At 33.4% G+C, this 23,255-nt stretch overlaps 1 long non-coding RNA gene across 8 annotated transcripts; it reads right to left on the bottom strand.

Annotated features, from left to right (window-relative positions):
• Positions 1–2,818: 2,818 nt before the first annotated feature.
• Positions 2,819–22,871, bottom strand: LOC126689027 (uncharacterized). Of its 8 annotated transcripts, XR_007644398.1 has the most exons (8): positions 22,635–22,871; positions 19,402–19,471; positions 18,652–18,714; positions 17,906–17,954; positions 16,429–16,503; positions 16,205–16,304; positions 13,755–13,804; positions 5,470–5,693 (listed from the first exon to the last, which is right to left on the bottom strand). It is a non-coding gene; the product is annotated as an uncharacterized LOC126689027 (long non-coding RNA). The 8 variants fall into 8 exon arrangements; XR_007644399.1 differs by lacking the exons at positions 5,470–5,693; positions 18,652–18,714 and adding an exon at positions 2,819–3,465; XR_007644392.1 differs by lacking the exon at positions 18,652–18,714.
• Positions 22,872–23,255: the final 384 nt, after the last annotated feature.

Below are 23,255 nucleotides of genomic sequence, written 5' to 3'. Positions count from 1 at the left end.
AAATTAGCAAAGTGAAGGTGGACAACTTTCCAATCATTTCTTTGTTTTATTTATTGTTTTAAAAAATCTTTGTAACTTTGTAGTTTATAGGCAAAAATCACATTTTCGTCCCTATATTTTCACGCAATTCTCGCTTTGGTCCCTAACTTTTATTTCCATCGCTTTTAGTCCCTATCCTGAAAAACGCATCTCATTTTTGTCCCTACCGTTACATCAAAGATGGAAAATGCACACATGACAAACAAAGTACACTGTTGGCATACTAAAAGCTGACGTAGCCATTGAAAAAATAATAAAAAATATTATTTGGCATTAAAAAAATGCCAAGTCAATATCTAAATTAAAAAAATTAATTTATTAATTTTAACTAAATAAAAAATTAAAAACAAAATTAAAAATTAAAAATCACATGAATTGACATCTAAGTATATCTTGAACAAGAACAACAATAATACAAACCCAAATTTAAGAACACAGACCCAAAAATTTATAATATATATATATATAATAAAAAATAAAAACTCTTTTACTTTACTTTCACTTTCTCGGCAACCAAACGGAGATTTACCTAGGGTTTTGGCACCCGATCTTCCAGAACACAGCGTAGGACCAGTGATTCGGAGTACAGAGCGTCTTGAGCACCTCTTTGAGCAAAAACCCCCATGGCTTCTCAAATCAGAGCTTTCAACGAACTATTTTTGGATTGAAGTTGAACAATCAAGCTTGCTTCGGAGCTGAAGAAACAGTAATAGTTTTAAGCTTGAGAGTCAAAAAAATACACAGAGAAGTAAGTCACTGCCGGCGGAGACTTTTTTTTTCCTTTAATTCCGGCGAGTTTTAGCGCTAACTATCGCGGCTCGACCCTCGCCCGCCTGCTTCGTTCTCAAACCTCCGCTTCTCTTCCTCTTCGGATCCAAGTTTCCAGCGAGAGAGAGAAAGCGAACAAGTGAAAGAGCAAAAGAGCGAAAGCAAAAGCGAGAAACTGAGTCTAAAAAAAAAGTCTCACTCCTACACTATTCCAGAAGTTTCTAGCCTTGAAGATTCGAAAAGCCATTTCAGTTCAGTTCTCAGTTGAAAACTTGGAAAAAAAAAAAAAAAAAACTGAGTTGTGATTGGAAACGAAACGAGTCGAAATGATGAAGTGAGACTATGTGAGAGTGATTTTTTTTTTTTTTTTTTTGGTGTCTCAAAGAGTGAAAGACCGTACAACAGAGAGAGAGGTTGGTGAGGTCAATTTCAAGCTCAGAGGTTTTGGTTTTTTTTTTTTTTTTTTTTTTTTTTTTGAGATCCGAATCTCAGGGTTTGGTTTTTCTTTTTTTTCTTTTTTTAATTTCTGCGTTTGTGTTTGTTCTATTTCAAAACATATTTAGATCTCAATTCATGTGATTTTTGGTTTTTAATTTTTTTTATTTAGTTGAAATTAATAAATTAATTTTTTTAATTTAGATGCTAACATGGCATTTTTTAATATCAAATAATATTTTTTATTATTATTTTAATGGTCACGTCAGTTTTTAGTGTACCAACAATGCATTCTGTTTGTCATGTGTGTATTTTCCGTTTCTGATGTAATGGTAGGGACAAAAACAAGACACGTTTTTCAAGATAGGAACTAAAAGTGGTGGAAATAAAAGTTAGGGACTAAGTAAAATCGCGTGAAAATGTAAAGACAAAAATGTGATTTTCATCTAATTTATATGTATAATACTCCTTATTAACAAAAGAAAAAAGTTTTGTGAAAAATTAATCAAGTATTAAAAGGGTTCTTTAGATAATTTATTACTAGCAATACACAATATAATAATAAAAAAAAAGTGGAATATAAAAAACAAAAAAAAAAATTAGATGAACACACATGAACAAAAAAAGCATTAAAAAAACTGAAAAAATTTTGCATCTAAAAATAATTTGAAGAATAGATATTAAGTAAAAAAAAAATCTTTAATTAAATTTAAATATATAAAAGACTTTAATTTAAACACCGTCTTAGGCTCAAAGGATTTTGGGCCGCCATGAGCAACCACACACCCCAGCACCGTGTACTTTAGGCCACCTACACCTATTGCAAGCTCACAAGGTGCCAATGGGTGAAGGACACCTGCCCTCCATAGTGGTACCTTGCCATTCGACTTTGTTTAAAGGGATTGATCCATGCTATTCGAGATCCATGGATTTGAGATTTTGTGGGGAAGGTGAGACCCTGCCATTCCTCTTTGATTTGCTTGCTGCAAAGGCTACAAGAAGAAGATGAAGACGAAGAAAAAGAAGAACTATAGAGCAACGGTAATATATTAAAACAAGCTTACTCTAAAGCTTGGTGGGCCTTACATGAAACTGAGGAAGTCTTGCACTTTCTTCCCCTTCTCTAATAGTGGGCCTTCATGGGCCTTAACTTTGGGCTTTAGGTCATAACATATGGAGGAGGCAATGGGTTTCCCCTTAGACGGTCATTGTTTGGATTTTAATTTTCTCAAATATAGTTTTTTTTTTTTGATAAATTGCAAATTACACCCCTAATATTTAGGGTGTTTAAATTTTACCTCCTAAAATTTCAGAATTTAGATTTTAACCCATGAAGTTTGGGGGTGTAGGGTATTTGGATTTTATACCCTAATGTTTTAGAATTTAAATTTTATCCCTTAATTCGGAAGTATTTAGATTTTACACTTCTAATATTTTGAAACATCAGGATGTAAAATCCAAACATCTCAAATTTTGGAAAGTAAAATCCAAACACTCCTAAAATATAGAGGGTAAAATCTAAATTTTGAATTACCAGGGTGTAAAATCTAAACACCCTCAAACTTCAAGGCGTAAAATTTAAATTTTGAAATTTCAAGATATAAAATCCAAATATCCCCGAACATTAGGGGTATAATTTGCAATTTACCTTTTTTTTATAGAGTGATTCTTTGTATCTGGTTTGTAATCTTTTAATTGTAAAAAAATGACGTGGCATAATAATATTGGAGTTATAAAAATGGACTTTTACCCCAAGTCCTTATTGAATTTAATCTCTTTAGAAAAAATTATTTGATTAGGCCAAATACAAGGTCGGTAAGATGACCTAGGGAGTATGAATGGTTCTATGATCATAATTCTTCCTTAAGACGTGGCAAACTATAAGTGGTTAGCTATCACTTTTACATGGATACACCATTTATTCTCAACTACTTACCATTTGTCATGTCACAATTGTGGGAAAGTTATGAAAATGAGAGTTGTGGTACTAGATTTTCTCTTTCTTGAGTAGTACCCAATAATTTATCCCTACGAGGAGTCCAACACATGAAGTTTCACACAAAAAGTTGGCACACACGCACACACTGCAATCTACTAAATTGACTATCTTTGTTGTGAAAAATTTGTGGCAAGATTAAAGAAGAGATAAGAGAATTTGACATAGAAAATTTACTCAGTTCAGCAATATGTCTACATCCACAAGTGGCGACAGAAAAAAATCCACTATAAAATAATAAAATTACAATATTAGAATTGTCACAATACTCAAAATCCAGGTACATCATTGGTTGTCTCACATAAAAATAGAGCACTCTATTGTATTTTCCAGTGTTGTGACATAACCTTACCACAATTCTAATGTGGCAGACTGTGAGTAGTGAAAAAAAAGTAATAAATTAATATGAAAATGATAGACAGTCAATTACAGTCTACCATATATAATAATTATGAAAAAAAATGCAGTAAAATGGTATGGTTCTAGAATTACTCCTCTACAATTTATTCAATTTATTTGCATTGATGTTTTGCACGCCTATTAACGGAGCCATTTCATAAGCATAACCTTTATCACTTTTTTTTTTCCCTACCTTTCTCTCTAAAAATTTAAAATAAAAAACTTTTATGACTATATGTTTTATTAAGTGAAGTGACTGATTATGACCTGACACCAAAACAATTTAATTAATAAAATACATTTTTACTTGAAGTTTTATGTTAAAGGTTATTGTCTATGGAATGTAATTGAATTTTACTTGAAAAATTGTGTTGTATCATTGAGTTAAAATTTATTGCTCATTCAACCTTTTTTTAAAAATAAAATGAGGATTTTTTAATAGCTTAATTTGCATTCAAAAAATATTATTCGTAAAAGTTCAGTTCCACAATTTGTGCACGTTATTCTCTTTTCACGTGACCTTATCATTGGAATTTTGGAAGTGGTTTTATTTTTGAATTGATGCTTACTCTCCAAAATTGGATTTATTGGACCTAAGCCTTCAAGAAATTGAGGTGTTGCTCGATTTTTTATTTTGCTCATCAGGCCAATTTTCACTCTATTCCTGAAATTGGAGCCAATTTCTTGGAAGAGCAATCATTCTAGGATATAATTAAATGTAAGTGACAAATTAAAAGTGTAGGGATGTTGGGCCCAGGAGTTCATTATCTGTTTATATATTGGGCCCGTGGCCTAAGCCGAGGACAAGAGGACGCCCGAGGAGGATAATCTTTGTCAGAAGAGATAGTGTTAGTAAATAGAGAAATTAGTTTTGGTCATAATGGCTTAAGAGGGTGGGTCGAGGATAAATGCATCCTCAGCTAGCCAAAGCCAAGGTCCGAATATGTGGGTCGCCGTCCTAGGGGATGTTCCAGGGAGTTCTGCTGACATGAGTAAGCATTGTAGAAACAAAGTACAAAGGGGAGTCCTAAAATATCTGAGGAGAAAACTGCTACCACAGCATTAATTGCTCTGTAGCTAACTTTTTGGCCGCATTAATATGGAGTTGATGCCTGAACAGTAGAGACCAGCCTTACAACTACTACAGAAAGCTTATGGAAGGTGCTGATGGGACAAGTATCAACACCAGCCACCTGGCATGCACGTGGAGGGCAAAGACGAAAAGAAAAGAAAATATAAAAGAGAAACAATGCAAGGAAAGGAGGGGATCAGAGAAATCAAGAAAGAAACATTGTAACAATCTAGAACCAAACTTGTAACCATACTTAAGAACATTATATAAAAATCATTTTCCTCGGACATTGCCGAGGACGTTCTTCCTTCGATTTAAACTTGTATATTTTCACTCATTTGTCATCAAGCCTACCTAACTTGTTGTTTAGTTAAATAAAGCCCAGTTTTTCTAACTCATTCTCTACAAATTCATTGTTTTAAACTTTTTGGGTCTAAGTCCATTCATACCTTGGGCTAGGAATTCAAATCTAGTCCTTACAGAAAGTATTAGATTTGAATTGGCTATGGGTTACTCATAAAAGTATTTGATAGAATTCCTTAACTATATACTCATTGGTTTTGACAAGTATTTACAAGTATTTGTTGGGTCTAGAGATGGCAAAACAGATTTATATGCTACTACCTGGATATTATAAGAGCCAATTGTTGGATAAGAGAATAGGAGACAGTAGATTCCCAGTTAACAATATGAGCAATACGAATAAATAAATAAATAAATAAATAAGAAGCAAAAATACCCACACAAAAAAAAAAAGAAAAAAAAAAGGATAATTGAGACAGGGAAAGAATAAAATAAGTAAAGGGGGAAAATGTCTTATTTATTCTTTGGAGATCATTGGTAATTCTTTACATGCATTGGATAATTTATCTACGCGTGGTGTTCCTGTTGAAGCAGTTTGTCCAATATGCAGAACTTCTAATGAAACTGTAACCCATGTTTTGTGAACATGCGTGAGTGCTAATGGAGTCTGGACTTCCTAGACTAAACGAAAACAGAAATGTGTTATTGTTGAATGTAATTCATATATGATATACAAAATAATAAAAAATTGATTCTCAAACAATAATCATATAAATAAGATAAAACTTAAGTAATTAAGTTAAACAAAAGACAAAATATACACAAAAGCTATTCAATTTGATGAAAAATAATTAAAGTAAACAAATACATTAAAAAAAAATTAGAGTAAACAAATACATATGTGTAAGGTTGTAGGCAAAAAAATGGAAGAATAGTGGAAAAACCCTATAGTAGGTATTTATTATGAATTATCTAATACATATATACTCCACATTGAAGAAGTTGACATGAACAAAAAGTCAAATGTTAGTCTAACTTGTGGAGGTGTAAACAATGGTAGTTCTAGGATTTTTTTTTTTTAAGGTGGTCACTTAGAAATTTAAATCACCATAATATTTTTCTTGGTACCATTTTTTAAAGAAATATGAAATTAAAAATTATTTTTATTAAATAGATTGAACGAGTTACAAATTTTATCTTTTTATTTTATAATAGGTTTTTTGTTGAATAATTTTTTCACTTCTTGTTGTTTGGTCTTGTCCTGTTTTTGTTTGGTTTATGTTTGTTGAACGGCTCTAGATTATTATTATTATTATTATTATTATTATTAACAAAGAAATCTACTCTCTCTACAACAATACCACATTGAATTAATTTCACTGTCAATCCATCTCTATCGCTTCTGTCCGAAGAAGTGCAAATCTGGTTGTATGGATTGCCACAAATCGATCCAAATTCGTTTGGTGAGTTCAACCCACCACTCTAATCCAGGCTCCCCTGAGTGTTAGTGAGGCAGCCAAAAAATCCACTAACTGGAAATGGGCAAGACCCAAAAGTCACAGCCACATTAAACAATTTGAAATTCAACGCTAAAGAAAATAATAAAGATAAGAATGGATTGTTTTAAGATTTGGAACTTGCTCACCCAATAATGCTTCTGCTTAATAAGAATTTTCTGACAAAGATTCTGGCAGCTAATCGGAGCTCCTTTTATTTTACTGTTGCTTATGCTTCCACTAATGTGAATGATGATTCTAAGTAAAGAGAGATGAGGTGTCTACAGTTTTCTTCTTTTTTTCTTTTTTTCTTTTTTTTGTGCTGAATAAAGGTGTTTACATACGTCAAAGTGTAATGTACATTCTTGTAATCTTAGATTCATGTAATTATATTACAACAATATAAGATTAAGGTGTTTGGTTCATTAATTACATTCTGATCATAATCCAAAAATGTAACATTCATATATATATATATATATATATATATTTTCAGGTCAGGGTGTTCCTGGGAACACTCTAAGCTGCACGTGGTGCCGCCACTGCATATACTTGATTCATAAACATTGTTAGAAACAATCAAAATTATTATAATTGCAAATTCATTGAAAATAGCCTTCATACCTAAAAATATCAAAATTACCCTTGAACTTCAAAATACCATTGGAAGCCCCAAATTACCCCCTAAAACATCAAAAATACATTCAAAATCTTAAAAAATGACCAAAATACCAAGGAAACCTCTGACATTACCAAAAATACCCTAAATCCAACGAATAGTACCAAATTACCCCCCAAAACCTCAAAATGACCAAAATAGTCCCAAAATCTCTAAAATGACCAAATACTCGTGAAATCACTAGAATATCTGAAATGCCCTCAGAAATCATTAAAATGATCAAAATACTCTTTAGATCACCAAAATGCCATCAAACCCTCTAGAATGAGCAAAGCAAAAAGTCTAAAACCTCTAAAATGACTCAAATACCCAAAATCTCTATAATAACCAAAAAACCCCTAAAAAATGACCCAAAAAAACCTAAAACCTAAAAATGACAAAAATATATCTTGAAACCTCTAAAATGACTAAAATATACCTCTAAAATGATCGAAATTCCCTTGAAATCTCTAAAACGACCAAAATATCTTGAAATCTCAAAAATAACCAAAATACTCCTTAACCTCTAAAATGGCAAAAAAAAAAAAAAAAAAAAAATTAAACCTCTAAATGACCAAAATATCCATGAAACCTCTAAGATGACCAAATACCCAATACCCACTTAGAGGTTTCGAGGTATTCTTGGTCATTTTAGAGGTTTCCAGGTTATTTTAGTAATTTTTAGGTTTAGGTGTATTTTTGTCATTCTAGTTGTTTCGGGAGCAGTTTGGTAATTTTAGAGGTTTTGAAATATTTTCATCATTTTGGAGGTTTTAATGTATTTTTGCTCATTTTAAAGATTTCAAGGGTATTTTGGTAATTTTTAGGGTATTTTTTTGCTCATTTTAGAGGTTTCAAGGGTATTTTGGCCATTCTAGTGGATTCTAGTCTATTTTGGTCATTGTAATGCTTGTGAGAGCGTTTTGGTCATTTTAGAAGTTTCAAGGTATTTTTCATTATTTTTGAGATTTCAAAGTATTTTCGGTTATCTTAGAGGTTTTTTTTTGGGGGGGGGGGGTATTTTAGTTATTTTATTGATTTCAAGGGTATTTTGGCCATTTTAGAGGTTACAATGTTTTGTTTTGGTAATTTTAGAGGTTTAGGGCTATTTTGGTCATTTTAGTGGTTTCGAGGGTATTTTGATCATTCTAGAGGTTTTGAGGGTAATTTGCGCATTTGAGAGGTTTTGGGTTTTTTTTTTTTTTTTTTTTTTTGTCATTTTAAATTTATTGGGGGTACTGTTGTCATTTTTGAGGTTTTTAAGGACATTTTGGTCATTTGGAGGTTTAAGGGATATTTTTGACATTCATAGTGCATTTTTTGGTCATTTAAATGGTTTTGGGATATTTTAGTCATTTTAAAGGTTTATTGATATTTTAGTAATTCTCATAAGTATAATAAAATTTATAAATATAGTGAATTTTGTCAATTCAATAAATTATTACATCTCCACCAATAGGTAACCTTCATTTAAAAAAACAATGAAATTAAGATAATGTGATATATTTTGTAATTTTAGATTACCATAATCTTATTAAAAAAAAAAAAAATCAAATGAACCAACAATCACCTTAATGTAACATTAAGATCACATTACAACAAACCAAATACCCTCTTTTTTTAGAAAGATCCAATAAAATTAATAGAGAACTAGTTCATACTTCATCCTCAAAATTGCCCACACATAGTTAAAATGAAACATGGAAAAACTTCGTCATCAACAACGAGAAATCATGCATGCAAACATACGGGGAAAAAAGTAACGAAGTTAAGTTAACAGTTAACACACGCACGTAGACATGTAATAATGTGTTTGAAGTTACGATCTCAGCCTCCACTAACACTTAAAATGTTTGAGTAATGCCAATTACTTGAGCAACAAGTTTATAATTAATGCAAGTAACATAGCTTTTGAATTTTAATACCGGTGGTCCCTTAACACCACATACCAACTGAAACTGAATAGTGTTTGTGAAAAAACGTTTAAATAATAATCTATTTATATATGATGTAAACATACTTCACTAACAACACAACGAAGCATTTAGGTAAAATCTCCACACAAAAGTGACTTTCACAAAACCGTAAAAGTTGATCAAACAATAATAGGGATCATCATTATTAGCGACCCAAAACAACTTGACTCAATATTGAACTAGAACGATTAGAGTTTGTTTGGATTGGATGAGTTTTGAGTGATATCACTCAATTTTCTATTTCCATCATCCAAATCATGCGAGTCCCGCGGGTGATGGTTTGTTTAGACGAGTTTTGGATGATGGTTTTCATTACTCGGTGATTCAAAAAATGGATTACAGTGATGGAAAATGAAAACAGCTGAAACCTGTTTTCAAAACTCAAAAATCATCACTCAGTGGCACGTCCGTAAATAAGTGAAGATTGTGGGCCCCAAAAGTCAGTGCATTGTCACATCCAGAACAGGCTGAGTTATTACCGTTGGAGCTCCTCTGTTTCATTTCAGTTCTCCACCACCGAACCCAGCAACCCCAAATCAGCCAAACACAGACCCAACAACCCCAAACCTAGCCAACTCCATCAACACAACCACCCACCACCCACTACCGCAACCACAACCAGCCCACCACAACTCAAATTAAAATAAAATAAAATAATTATCACCACCACAAACCCACCTCAACAACGGTCATCCACAACACCCATCATAGGCCACAACCAACACATCACAAGCCACAAGCCACAAGCCACAAACCACACGCCGATCTAACCCATGAAACCCAGCAAACAGATCTATACCCACACACCAACACGCTAACAAAAGAGGGCATCCCAATGCTAACTCCAAAGCGGTGACTCCAAAAGCCCAAATGTCAATTTTCATACGGTACCCATCAACCAAGTTTGGGTTTGGGCTTTTGACTTCCGAAGCAATCCAGTAAGGATTTCCGAATGAGGAGAATGAAATTAGGCCCGATTAAGCGAGTCTTACAAAGCCATTACAATCCATAAGAGTGTTGGAACCTTTAATGTCCCTGTGAATCTCTTTTCAGTCATTGTGAAGATAGGACAGGGCTTTAAGAATAAAAGAAATAAAATACACGATTTAGATAACCTGTTTTGGAAGGACGACGTCACAATGGATTCTATGGAATTGGTTGAGAAAAATGGCATTATCAACCAAAGACTACCATCAACCATGAAAGAACAGTAAACTTTGACAATATTTGGATGAGTGATGCTCTTAAATTTGTTGATAACATCCTCACGTGATCAATCATCAACTATTGTTTTGATAGCCACCTCAGTGGAGTTCTTGGCCAAACATATGGCCTTGTAAACGATGGAGTTGGCACCAACGCCAATTTGCTCAAGTATTTTGTATGAGTAAGAGTTGGATGGGTATTCTTCTTCGTTGTCCATGAAGACGAATTTTGGTTAAAGACTAAAGAGGTTGTGTTTGTGGGTTTCTTAGGTCTGAAGTTCTCATGGTCGTGGGTATTGTATTTGGTTCTTCAAGTGTATGAGAAAAATGAGTTTTTAAGGAATTTTCTTTTGAGGGTTTATAAAGGAAAGAAAATACAATACCCACAACCAAATACAATACCCACAACCATGAGAACTTCAGACCTAAGAAACCCACAAACACAACCTCTTTAGTCTTTAACCAAAACTCGTTTTCATGGACAATGAAGAAGAATACCCATCCAACTCTTACTCATACAAAATACTTGAGCAAATTGGCGTTGGTGCCAACTCCATCGTTTACAAGGCCATATGTTTGGCCAAGAACTCCACTGAGGTGGCTATCAAAACAATAGTTGATGATTGATCACGTGAGGATGTTATCAACAAATTTAAGAGCATCACTCATCCAAATATTGTCAAAGTTTACTGTTCTTTCATGGTTGATGGTAGTCTTTGGTTGATAATGCCATTTTTCTCAACCAATTCCATAGAATCCATTGTGACATCGTCCTTCCAAAACAGGTTATCTAAACCGTGTATTTCTTTCATTCTTAAAGATGTTCTTAAAGCCCTGTCCCATCTTCACAATGACCGATAAGAGATTCACAGGGACATTAAAGGTTACAACACTCTTACGGATTGTAATGGCTCTGTAAGACTCGCTTAATCGGGCCTAATTTCATTTTCCTCATTTGGAAATCCTTATTGGATTGCTTCGGAAGTCAAAAGCCCAAACCCAAACTTGGTTGATGGGTACAGTATGAAAGTTGACATTTGGGCTTTTGGAGTCACTACTTTGGAGTTAGCATTGGGATGCCCTCCTTTGTCACAACTCACTCCATCCAACTCTATGCTTTTTCAAAAGATTTTTGGGAGGTTTGGGTTCGCAAATGTTCATGAAAGAAACAAGAATTATGAAAACAAGTTCTCCAAAGAGTTTCAAGATATGGTAATCCAGTGCCTTGATGTAGATGAGTCTAAGAGGCCTTCTATCAAGATTTTGTTAGATCATGATTTTTTCAAGAATTGTACTCCAAGTTCCGATTATCTCAAACTGAACCTGTTTCAAGGATTGCTGAGTATTGAAGAAAGATCCAAGAATAAAGAACTTGTTGAGTGCATATTCAATGCATAGAGATTAGAATTTGATTTGGGCCCTCCACTACTTTTGTCCAAAGGGTCTAGTGATGGTGGTGGTGAGGGTATAAGCGGTAGGGATGATGGTGGTGACAATGAAATCAGAAAGAAAATTCTAATTCTTAGGGATTTTCATGTCCAATTGAAGGAGAGGATTAGTTTTTCACAAGAAGGCAAGATGGATTTGAATAGTTTAAAACACATGTTGAAAACTGAAGAAAAAAATTGTACATTTTTGCATTTTGAACTATCACTTCTTATGCTTTCTTTCATGAAACCAAAAGAATTTATACCAAATGCCACAGCATTTTTCATACAACAGAAGCCAAGGGTGGTATTTGTAAAAAAAAAAACCCTCTATTGATGAGATTGAACCTAGAAATCAGTCATTTGGCAGAGCTTTGATAAGGCTGAAAAATAGCCTTAAACAACAAAGTGAAGAAATAACCAAGCTTATCTCTCTTTTAGATAAAGATGAGATGGAAGAGGCTCATAAGGTGGCAATGAAGTTGGCGGATATGGTGGTGGAATGCACTGAAGCACATACTCACAACCTCAAGCAATTCATTCCACTGCCAAAGAAAGAGCAAAACACTAAGCCGAATCCTTGAAATTCAAGCAGCCACAACTCCTGTTCCATGCATGGTTGTTTTTTGGTAATAAAATTCTACCTTAGATTTGATCTCCCTCATTCAATTTTATATTCCAATTTTGAGTGTTGTTCCCTGATTTTTGGGCAAACTAGTAAAAAATCCAGTAGGTAGAGAAACAAACAACCACGCAAAAAAATCAGGGAACAACACACAAAATTGGAACATAGAATTGAATGAGGGAGATGAAATCTAAGGTAGAATTGTATTACCAAAAAAACAACCATGCACAGGACAAAAGTTGTGGCTGCTTGAATTTCAAGGATTCAGTTGCTCCCGCCGAATGAAATGCTTAAGGTTGAGAATTTTGGTTTCTTTGCAATCCAGCACCACATCTACCAACTTCATTGCCACCTCATAAGCCTCCTCCATCTCATTTTCATCTAAAAGAGAGATTAGCTTGGTTATTTCTTCACTCTATTGTTTAAGGCTATTTTCCAACTTTATCAAGGCTCTATGAAATGGCTGATTTCTAAGTCCAATCTCATCAATAGGTGGTTCTATTACAAAACCCACCCCTGGCTCCTGCTGTATGAAGATGGTTGGAGCATTTAGAACGAATACTTTTGGTTCCATAAAGGAAAGCATAAGCAGTGATAGTTCAGAATCGAAAAATGTACAATTTTCCTCTACAATCTCCAATTTGTCTTTTAAATTGTTCGAATCCATTTTGCCTTCTTGTAAAAAAGCAATCCTCCCCTTCAATTGAACATGAAAATCCCTGAGAATTAGAATCTTCCCTTGAATCCCTCCTCTTGTCCATCCAACTTTTATCCATTGCGATACAATATTTACGGAAGTTTACTTACAACAAAATGTGTTATTATGAAGGTAATAATTATTAGAATTAGATTCATATGTGATTTGTTAAGAACAAACATACCCAAGTACGCTTAAATTTTCTTAGAACATACAACACTTATTGAAGACTAACTCAGTGTGATAAGCTCTAAAAGAATTTAAGCATAATTGTTTTAAAAAGATATTAACAAATCACATATGAATGTAATTGTAAAATTATTAAATCCGTAATACCATGATGCTTAATTACTTCGGTCATTGGTCAGAAGTGAGTTAAAAAAGATTGCTTGACAATTAAAATTGTAATGATGTTGTTTGTATGTTCATGAATATGTGCCGAATAACCAGTGTGGATGCAAGAGTGTGATGCTAGTTTCATACCAAACATGTGGTTTAAAATGACCTATATGAACATAATCCAGCAACAATGCCTAAATAAAGGAGTCATGTTGTTTGCTTTATGTTTTACACAGAGTCATAACAGAAATAAATAATGCAATGATACCCAATAAATGGCAAAAAGTGGGCCGGTTTTGAAAAGGAAAGTAGTTCATACCACACTTGGTTGTTCTCGTCTAACTCAATGGAAAAGCGTTCTTCCCCAACCTGCAATCCACAAAATTTCCATGACACATTAGTGTCAGCAAGGGTTCATCAAAATTCAAGCAAGTTTAACAGAAATATATTAATTAATTAATTAATTAATAGAAGTGTTAAACAAGGTGAAAAATCACATGTGGAACAACATCATATAAATTATAACAATTTGTTTCACAATCCCCATTGTTTGTATTCTAGGTCGTCCCAGACTACATGTGGAACCAGCAAAAGTAGGAGGCAAAATGGCCAGCCATTATGGTTATATTTGCATATACCTAAAGAGGCCAAAGACTGCAATGCAGCCAGCAAGTTGTATTGTTATCCATCAAGTTGTATCACTCAAAGTGGACCATCTCACATATACAACAACTAGTGGAGGCCTTTATGTTTAGGCGACCATCAAAAGTAAGCACTTCCACTTTGATATTTCTATCACGGTATCACCCTTTCATCAAGGCCTCTATGTTACCTACGGTCAAGATGATTTTGAAAACTGAAAATGTGTCCTAGACCTGAGTCTATAGGAATTGATTGTGGGTTTAGTTTAGGTGGCTCCATGCCCTCATTACTAGCATTGTGCCTGCCTCCCATGTGGCTACCGGTCATTCTTTGGAATGAAGCCTCCATTAAATCTATTCAGGCATGGATCCCAATGTGATTCGATTGATCTTTGCAGATAAGTCTTGGATTGCTTTCAATAGAGTTTTCAAGGTGTGTTTCATAATATTTCTCAAAAAAAAAAAAAGGTGTGTTTCATAACAAATTGGGATTCAGAACCAGAGAGGGCAGAGACTATGTGACCACCATGCCAAAGCATGTAATGTGTGCTAGGCATAGATGTGATTGAGATTAGCAAGCAAGATTCTTCACAAATTAATTTTTCATGTAAAATAAAGGCTAGAGTAGGAAGTTAGTCAATAATTCAAATGGCTAAACTGCAATCAAGTAGTACCAACATTCATGGTACTGAAGGTGATTGTTGGAAGTCAAAAACTTCGACTAGGTAAGGTGAGCTCAACAGTTCATAATGAGGTTATGCAAAGATTTATTTATTTATTTTGCCTCAAGGGGTGACCAAAGAAATAATTGTTGACAATTAATTAAAACCAGCAGTTAAAATAATGATGAATGAAACCAGAACAGCAAATATGCTTCCTGATGCTGGTAATTGTAAATTGATAATCATCACATTATCCTAATCTCAGCTCATGCAACCAGCATATTGATTGGGGTGGATGGATTGAACTTTACTGTCCCTTAGCCAAGAGACTTATGTTGTGCAATGCTTGCTTCTTCAGCATAATAAGGAAGCTATTCATCCATTGGTTGTTTTTATGCTTATTACATATGCCAGAAATATACTGTTCAAGGGCTTGCTACATTTTGTTGCAGCTGGAAATTGATTTTGATAACCATCAATGGTACTTCGTAAGCACCATTATCTGTGTGTTTTACATGTTCTACTTCATTCTCATATCTCTACTGGAAAATGCCTAATCACCATTTGTTTGGGTTTAGTTTAAACCATCAAAAATATTCAAGATCCAATATTTTTATTACCTAAACCCTTAAACATCAAATCCACTCATTGGGCAGAAAAATCCACTCCATTTGGCACCAGGGGGTTGGTAAATTGCCACTACTACACAGGCATTGCGATTAAGCAACTCACATTCACCAAGAATAAAGAGGCATTTATATAAACCTGATTGCACTAAAATAATGAAATTCTATAGCTGTAAGGCCAGTGGTCTGTCTAAGGTTTGATGGTTGTAAAGAAAAAATTTCAGACTATGCTCCAATAATATAAGAGAAAGACATCCTTAAATATTCCAGGCATATGAAGACCTAAAAGGAGGCAGTAAATCTAAAGGCATGAGATTAAATAACAAAACCATATTATAGGTGGACCCCTATAAGACTTCCTGAAGGCTCTAATAATGCTACCTCAAAAAATGAGTCAATATAACTATCAGGGTCACATTTAGCCATATATTAAAGTTCGGTTTAGATCCTACAAAGGAATAATTGTGGCCGGATATACAAGATCTTTGACGGAGAGGCCCAACGAATCTTGTATTAGGGCTTAAGTTTGATATACGTCTCCCTAAAGATAAACATTATGGAATCACCTCCCAACCAACTAGATCAAGCTAGATGAATTCAGATAAAATACCAAAACCATGTTATAGGTATACTGAAAATAGCACTTGAGACCACCATTTATACAAATCAAATTTATAATGCAAGTAACAAATATAGAATAAGGAAGCTCTACTCATCCTAAAAACATCTATGGAAAAAAAAAATAAAGCAAAACAAACAGAATGCTGCCTTCCTAATGAAGCCATCCCAAAACTTTGAAGAAATACAAGAAACAAAATCTATGAAGAAAAAAAAATGTACCTTAAATGTAATCTAATTCCTACTTGGAGCTTAGCCTTTTCCTTTACTCACAAAGAAACTCAAGCTATCACAAACAGCAGGAAGTTCTTCCACCAGAACTCTGTAAGTAATACAAATTGAACCAAAATAACTGATCGTTCATATAAAAATTTAATTAATTAAGTAAATAAATAAAAATTTTAATTGTTTAATTAAATAAATAAAATAAGAGAGGATAGCACTACCAAATATGAACAAAGGATACGATTGAATCTAATTCATATCTTGTATCCTTATTTGATATTATTATTGCCACACTTCTGCATAACAGAGATGTAAAAAAGAAACAAAGCATCATAAGAATAATTCCAAAAACATTTAAACTTTGTTCAGTAAAATCAAGTATTTGAATATTTTCTGCCCTGTATTTGCATAAACCACGGAAATTTTTTTCCCAACAGAAGTTTCGTGTTTTTGTAGTTCAAATAACCGTGCAGCAAGCCAATTCACATAGTTGAAGTTATCTCTTGAATGAACAGTATAAACTGTGGTGATCAGAAGTTACAAGATCCCATAGTTGCAAACTGATTAAAATCAAAAGCTTTAGAGAACAAATGGAAGAAATCCAAATAGAACACCGATCTCTTTCTAATACTCAAAAACTATCCAATATCTATATAGGGTCCTAGACTCCTAGAGTCTTCAAGAAAATAAAGGGAGAGGAAAGGGATCTTAGGTTTAGGGTTCACGTCCTGACATAATATTTTCAGCTTAAATGTTGCAGCACATTAGAATAGACCTAGATTTAGAGGCAAATAAAAAACTAAGTCAGACATAATATGTTTTACAGACTTTACTAGGCACAAGAGAAGGTTATTATGCCAATAAAATGAAGTTTGATATCAATTACTTCTAATAAATTGAAAGAAATGAAATTGAGAATTACAAGTTGTATGACATCCAAAATAGCTTGAGAAATATAATGGGTTTAGAGTGATAAGGATCTTGCAAAAAATTACTTTAGATGTGTATACGGAAAAAGAGGATTAAGGGAGGGGGGCCATGTAATTTCTAGAAGGATGAGAACTGAGGAAAGGAGCGATTACATATCTTGCATAAATGACACATAATTTGATAAGCTTCTGTTTCAATTTTGAGGTTCTTTTTGTATGGACTAAATCTTGGTTGTTGTATGGACTATGGAGTCCTTTAGGAAAGAATCACTTTAGGAGTACCATTTGCTTGGCTTTCACTTTTTATCTGTACAATAGAAGGTGTATAATATATATATATAGTAGTATAATAGAGACATAAATAGACACCGGAGTTATTACGGACCCCCAAAAGTTGTTGTCGTTCTTGGGACACTTAAACTTAATAGAGAAGTAGAAGGAAAGATCGAAGAAGGGAAACAAGTGCAACCCAACAAGATGCAAAAGGACATAATGGAATTGTGATAGAGACATCATTGTCCTATATATATATATATATATATATATATATTAACAGTACGCCTACCACATTTCCATTTGTAAATGCAGAAGAGCCCTTCTTCCCCTCAAAAAAAATGTCATTCATAAACATAAGTAGTCACATGAGACACCAGAATTTCTGTAGCTTTATATATATATATATATATATAAAGCTTCCTAGCACATACTAAAGCCAAACCATAACAGTCACAGTTGATATTATAAGATGAACAGTAAAAAAAGGTAGTACCTTTCAAAGAGAAACCCTTCTTCTCAAAACTGCTAATAATCTCACCAACCTGAAACACAAATAATTTCCTTAGAAACTTGAACTGCATTTAAATAACAAGTTACTTACTACGCTTCCAAAAAAAATCCAACCAAAACTATTTAAATTTCACATTAAGGTTTAACTAATTAAGCTCATCCCCTTTGCTCTACTTAATAATCAAATATGAGCACTGCACCTGACATGTCTAAACTGGAACCATTTGATGGAAACCATTATAAGAGATGGTCTGAGAGGATGTTATTTTATCTTGAATCTATTCATGTGGATTATGTGTTATTCAATGATCATGTATCTGATGAAATGCATGAGCCTGCTCGTTCTGCTTCTATTAGGAATTTTGAAAGGGATAATCATGCTTGTAGGGGTCATATTCTGCATTACTTGTCCAATTCATCATTTGATATTTACTGTGGTTATAACTCTGCTAAGGAAATTTGGGATGCATTGAAAAATAAATATTCTATGGAAGATGCTGGTTTTAAAAAATATGTTGTTGGTAGGTTCCTTGATTTTAAAATGGTAGATGAAAAACCAATCATGGATCGGGTCCATGAGTATCAACATGCTGTTTTAGAAATTTTGGCTGAAGGGATGAAAATAGATGAGGCATACAAGCAGCTGCTCTCATAGAGAAGTTGCCACCTTCTTGGAAGGACTATAGAAACTATTTGAAACACAAAAGGAGAGACTTATCAATGGAGAACCTGGTTGTCCACATCCGGATTGAGGAGTCAAACTGGATGAGAGATAAAACAAATTATCCTAACCTAGAATTCACATATAAAGCAAACTTAGTTGAACAGAAAAATTTCAGAAAAAATGGAAAGGGCCTAATGGAAAGACTGAAAGTATATTCAAGAAACAAAATAATATTGGAAAGAAAAAGAAAGGTCCTTGCTTTGTGTGTGGAAAAAATGTTCATGTGGCTTCTGATTGTAAGTTCAGGAAGGGACAAGATCACCATCACCCCAAGCCTCAAGCCAACTTGACAGAATCTGAGGTGATAGCTGCTGTTGTGTCTGAAGTGAATGTGGTCAACAACACGATTGAATGGGTAGTGGACACTGGGGCCACTAGACACATCTGCTCAAACAAGGAGATGTTTCTTGACTATGAGGAAGTCATAGATAGAGAGAGCGTCTATTTGGGAGATGCTCGTACTGCAAGTGTTGCAGGAAAAGGGAAGGTAATTTTTGAAAAAATAAACAGCAAATAACTAGTGCTTAACATCGCCTCCAACATAACCGAGACAAACCTAATGGTCAACATAACTGAGACAAACCTAAATGCTACCATCAGAGAGCATATTACAGCCACAATATCTTGTTCTCATAGTCAATAGCACCTCGACAATACATCATACATAACTCAGATTCTTTTTTAGGGGGTTGGAAGGAGGGAAGTCAGGGGAGAAGGGCAAGGGGGATTTGGGGATATAGAGAGGCAGTGCTTACCTATGGTTTACGAGGCAGCAATGGCGAACTACTGTGGCTGCTGTTGCTACTGCTTCTTCCTTTAATGGGCCTACACATAAGCAAGCTTCCATCGGAACAAACCCAAATATAAATGAAAGCATGAAACATTTAAAGCTGCCAATACATGTCCTATATATATATATATATATATATATATATATATATATATATATATATATATATATATATCCTCAAGAGGATAGAATGTAGATCCAACTTTTATTCGATCATGGGATCCGGACGGTCCGGGGGGGACCACCATGGCTCCTCTCTTCTCAAGAATCCGTACATCCCTTATCAGTACATGGACAACTATCTCTCAAGCACTGGTTTAGGTTTGGCCTCAATGGGAAAATAAAACGGAGCACCTAACAATGTATCTTCATAGACCAAGAACTACAAAATATATACATATATATATATATATATCAACAAGGAACCTAAAATGATATGTGTTAAAGGAATCAATTTTGAAATTAATTTCTATGAATAACCTAGTTAGGAAATTGTTAGTCTATTAACTAACTAGAGGTTTCGCATGCACCATGTGTGAGCACCATGACTCACAAAATTTCTTTATTAAATTTATTTGAGTTGCTAATTCCCTTCTTCACAATTTTTGGTCCTAACAAGATCCCACTGCCAAGAAAATCTTGGAAAGTGGGAGATATAAATAACTTTAAATAATAAAAGTACAAATCCAAATTATTGTCTATACAACTATATCCTCAAAAGTTGAGATGAAACAGACTTCTACTGTCTTGACTTCTACTATCTTCCATTACTTTGGAGATATTGGAAAAGGGAAAACATCTTCACACCAAAAAAAAAACCTTTTCACACCAAACACAGTTGGTTTTCTATATTAGCATAGATTTAGATCACATATACTACATTTTCTTTCCTACCAAGGTTCAACAATATCCCACCGAGTCCGGTTAGAGGAAATTCAATATTTTTATTCATGTGACTTCTGACTGCACTAGTGCCACCTTAAGTTTATGTACTCTGCCTCTTAAGAAACAAGTACGGACATAAAATGTCAAAAAGGAGAGAAGGCTAAAATCTCAAATTATTTAGCTGCAACAAACTATAACCTCATCTATATGGCAATGGTTGCCTAGTTAGGATACTTGTTAATTCTGTTCATGTGGCATAATCACCCAAAATGATGCCACCTAAGGATTTTGTTGGCTATCTCTAAAGGGGTTATAATCAAGTACAATAAGATAAGCACACCAGCAATAATCTTTTTTATGGAAAACTGGACAATAAAATCATTCCATTTTAAATTAAAAAAACTGGCTTTTAGTGGCAGACATACATTATTTGGTGTGAGAGTCATCACAAATCAGGCATTACCACAACACACAATGATTTCACATGAAGATATAAAAAATAGTTCACTGCATAAAAGATTTGAAATATTACAGCTGAACCACCTCTGATGCTCTAAATGAAATGATTTGATATTTGCATAAAAATTAAGAAATGTCTCCTCAAAGTATAAAATGCAGTATTATAAAAAACGTGTAACATCAACAGCAAGAAGAGAAACTACAAATGTGCAGAGATTTATGATTTTTATTTTGGATAAATGGGGATGTGCTTTTAAAATATAGATAAAATCAATCTATAAGTTAAAGAAAACCACAGGAAGAACAAATTTTGGATGACTACATGAAGCACAAAAAAATCAATGAAAACAGTAAATGAATAAAAAGCAGAGTACATAAACTTAAGGTTGTAAAAGAATTTTTGTGGTTAATCAGTGGCTATTGATATGTATTTTGTTGTGTGTGTGCGTGTGTGTGTTGTGGGGGGGGGGGGGGGGTGGATACAACTCAATTAGTTAGCACCTCTTAGTATTTCCAATAAAAATATCTAAGGTTTAAATTCCGCCACCCTCAACTAAAAAAAGAGAGTAACGAGAAAGAAGAATATAGAAGAGAGAAGAAAATTAAGAGGCCGAACATATTACCTATGGTTTTTAACACTAGGGTTATGAATGAGCCAAGTTGAGCTGAGCGTTTGATTTTATTTCGTATATTAGTTAAGTTTGAACTAATCTACCAAACAAATTAAATATTCAAGTTTGGTTAATTTTTTTTGTCGAACAAGTTCGAGCTTGTTCACGAGTTACTTGATTAACTTATTATTTTCTTATATATAGTAAAACTTTAACTACATTTTTTTTACTTTTTCACAAATCTATGAATTTCTACTATGAATGAATTGTTTATATTACCAATAAACTACAAATAATAACTACCTTGGTTTGGATTTCAAATGGTGTTATTTGGTAAGTTTCAATTTTAAGTGGTAAGTTTCAATTTTGAGTGAGACTTTTTGTCAAACACGTGGAGTACATATTCTAAATGGGAATGAAAAGAATGTTTTACAGCATGAATACACCCAAAAAATGCACCTAAATTAGGCACGCTAAAATTGAACATTGACAAAAGCAAAGAAAAAACTTCAAAATAATCCATAACGAAATTTAAAAAACATTAGTTAAAGTTGAAAAGGCAATCCCTTGTACCTTTTCCCTGTATAGCAGCAACTTTAAAGAAATCAGGAAAGTAGACACATATTTTGTATTTGATTGTAACTCGTAACTTAAATGAAAGAAATTTTATGTAACAATGATCATAGAGTTAGATATGACTGAAGCAAAATTCTTTACAACTTCAATCTTTCACAACAATTCACAAACTGCTATTTAGCAATCCCTTTGCTAAAGTTTAAAGGATCAAATCTAAGCAAAGTAGAAAAGCAAACATTGAATCTTTTGCTGGAGAGAAAAACAAAATGGAGAAGATTCTAGGAAGGATGGTAACTTGGCAAATTAGTGCCAATTACTGATGCTACAGTCAAGATTATAAAGATCACAACTCTTGCGACATCAAAAGACTTGTCTTTGTCTCTCTCTCACACTCGCTGGTAGATTTTTTTTTTTTTTTTTTTTAAACAAACAATAAGGATTTATTAACTGAGACCCAGCATCAAACACCTACCACGCACTATAACTGAAATTTTGAAAACCCTAACTTTAAACTAAACGGATTAAATTTAGAATGAAAAGAAGTTGGAGAATTACCAGAAAATAAAAAAGTGTCAATGTAAGACTGCAAAGCACAAAATAAAAGAATTTTGAAAATTAGAGAGAGATTCAAATAACAATGAATGAATTTGAAAGAGAGAACAGGTACTCGCAGCAATAGAAGGGGAGGCGTTTGAAGGTGGGTGCGAGACTCCTTGTATCTGATCAGCTCTACCTTTGATCGCTTACTTCTTTCTCATCTGAGTTTTGGAGTTTGATTTTGGGGGAAGGAGAGAGTTTTGATTTTTGGGTTTCTGAGAAGAGAGAGCAGGACGGGTTTTAGTTTTAGTTTTTAGAAGAGAATTGGGTTTTGTTTTGTTTGGGGTAGATTTTTTTTTTTTTTTTTTTTTTTTTTTGAGAAGGGGTAGAATTTTTTTTTAAATATATTTGCTGTTGTGTAAAAATATGAGAGTGCGGCAAGCACCAAATAAGTTTTAAATATATATATATATATATATATTTATATAAACTAGTTGAAGGTCCGTCTTGCACGGTTTTATATTAAAACTGGTAGAATATATATAATTATTATAACCAAATAAGTAATTATTATAATGAAATGAATAAATTGAATTGGTATAACAATTATCTTCTAACATACCAATTGTGTTATAATATCATTTATAGTTATATGTATCAAACTTTGGCATATGAATTTTATATCTAATGAATCTATAATATAAGTGATTTGCAATATTGTTAACAATAATATTAATGATTAAAATCTTTA

This window comes from Quercus robur, chromosome 6 (assembly GCF_932294415.1).
Source record: "Quercus robur chromosome 6, dhQueRobu3.1, whole genome shotgun sequence".
NCBI classification, from domain to species: domain Eukaryota; kingdom Viridiplantae; phylum Streptophyta; class Magnoliopsida; order Fagales; family Fagaceae; genus Quercus; species Quercus robur.
This window is presented reverse-complemented; position numbering and strand designations above follow the sequence as displayed.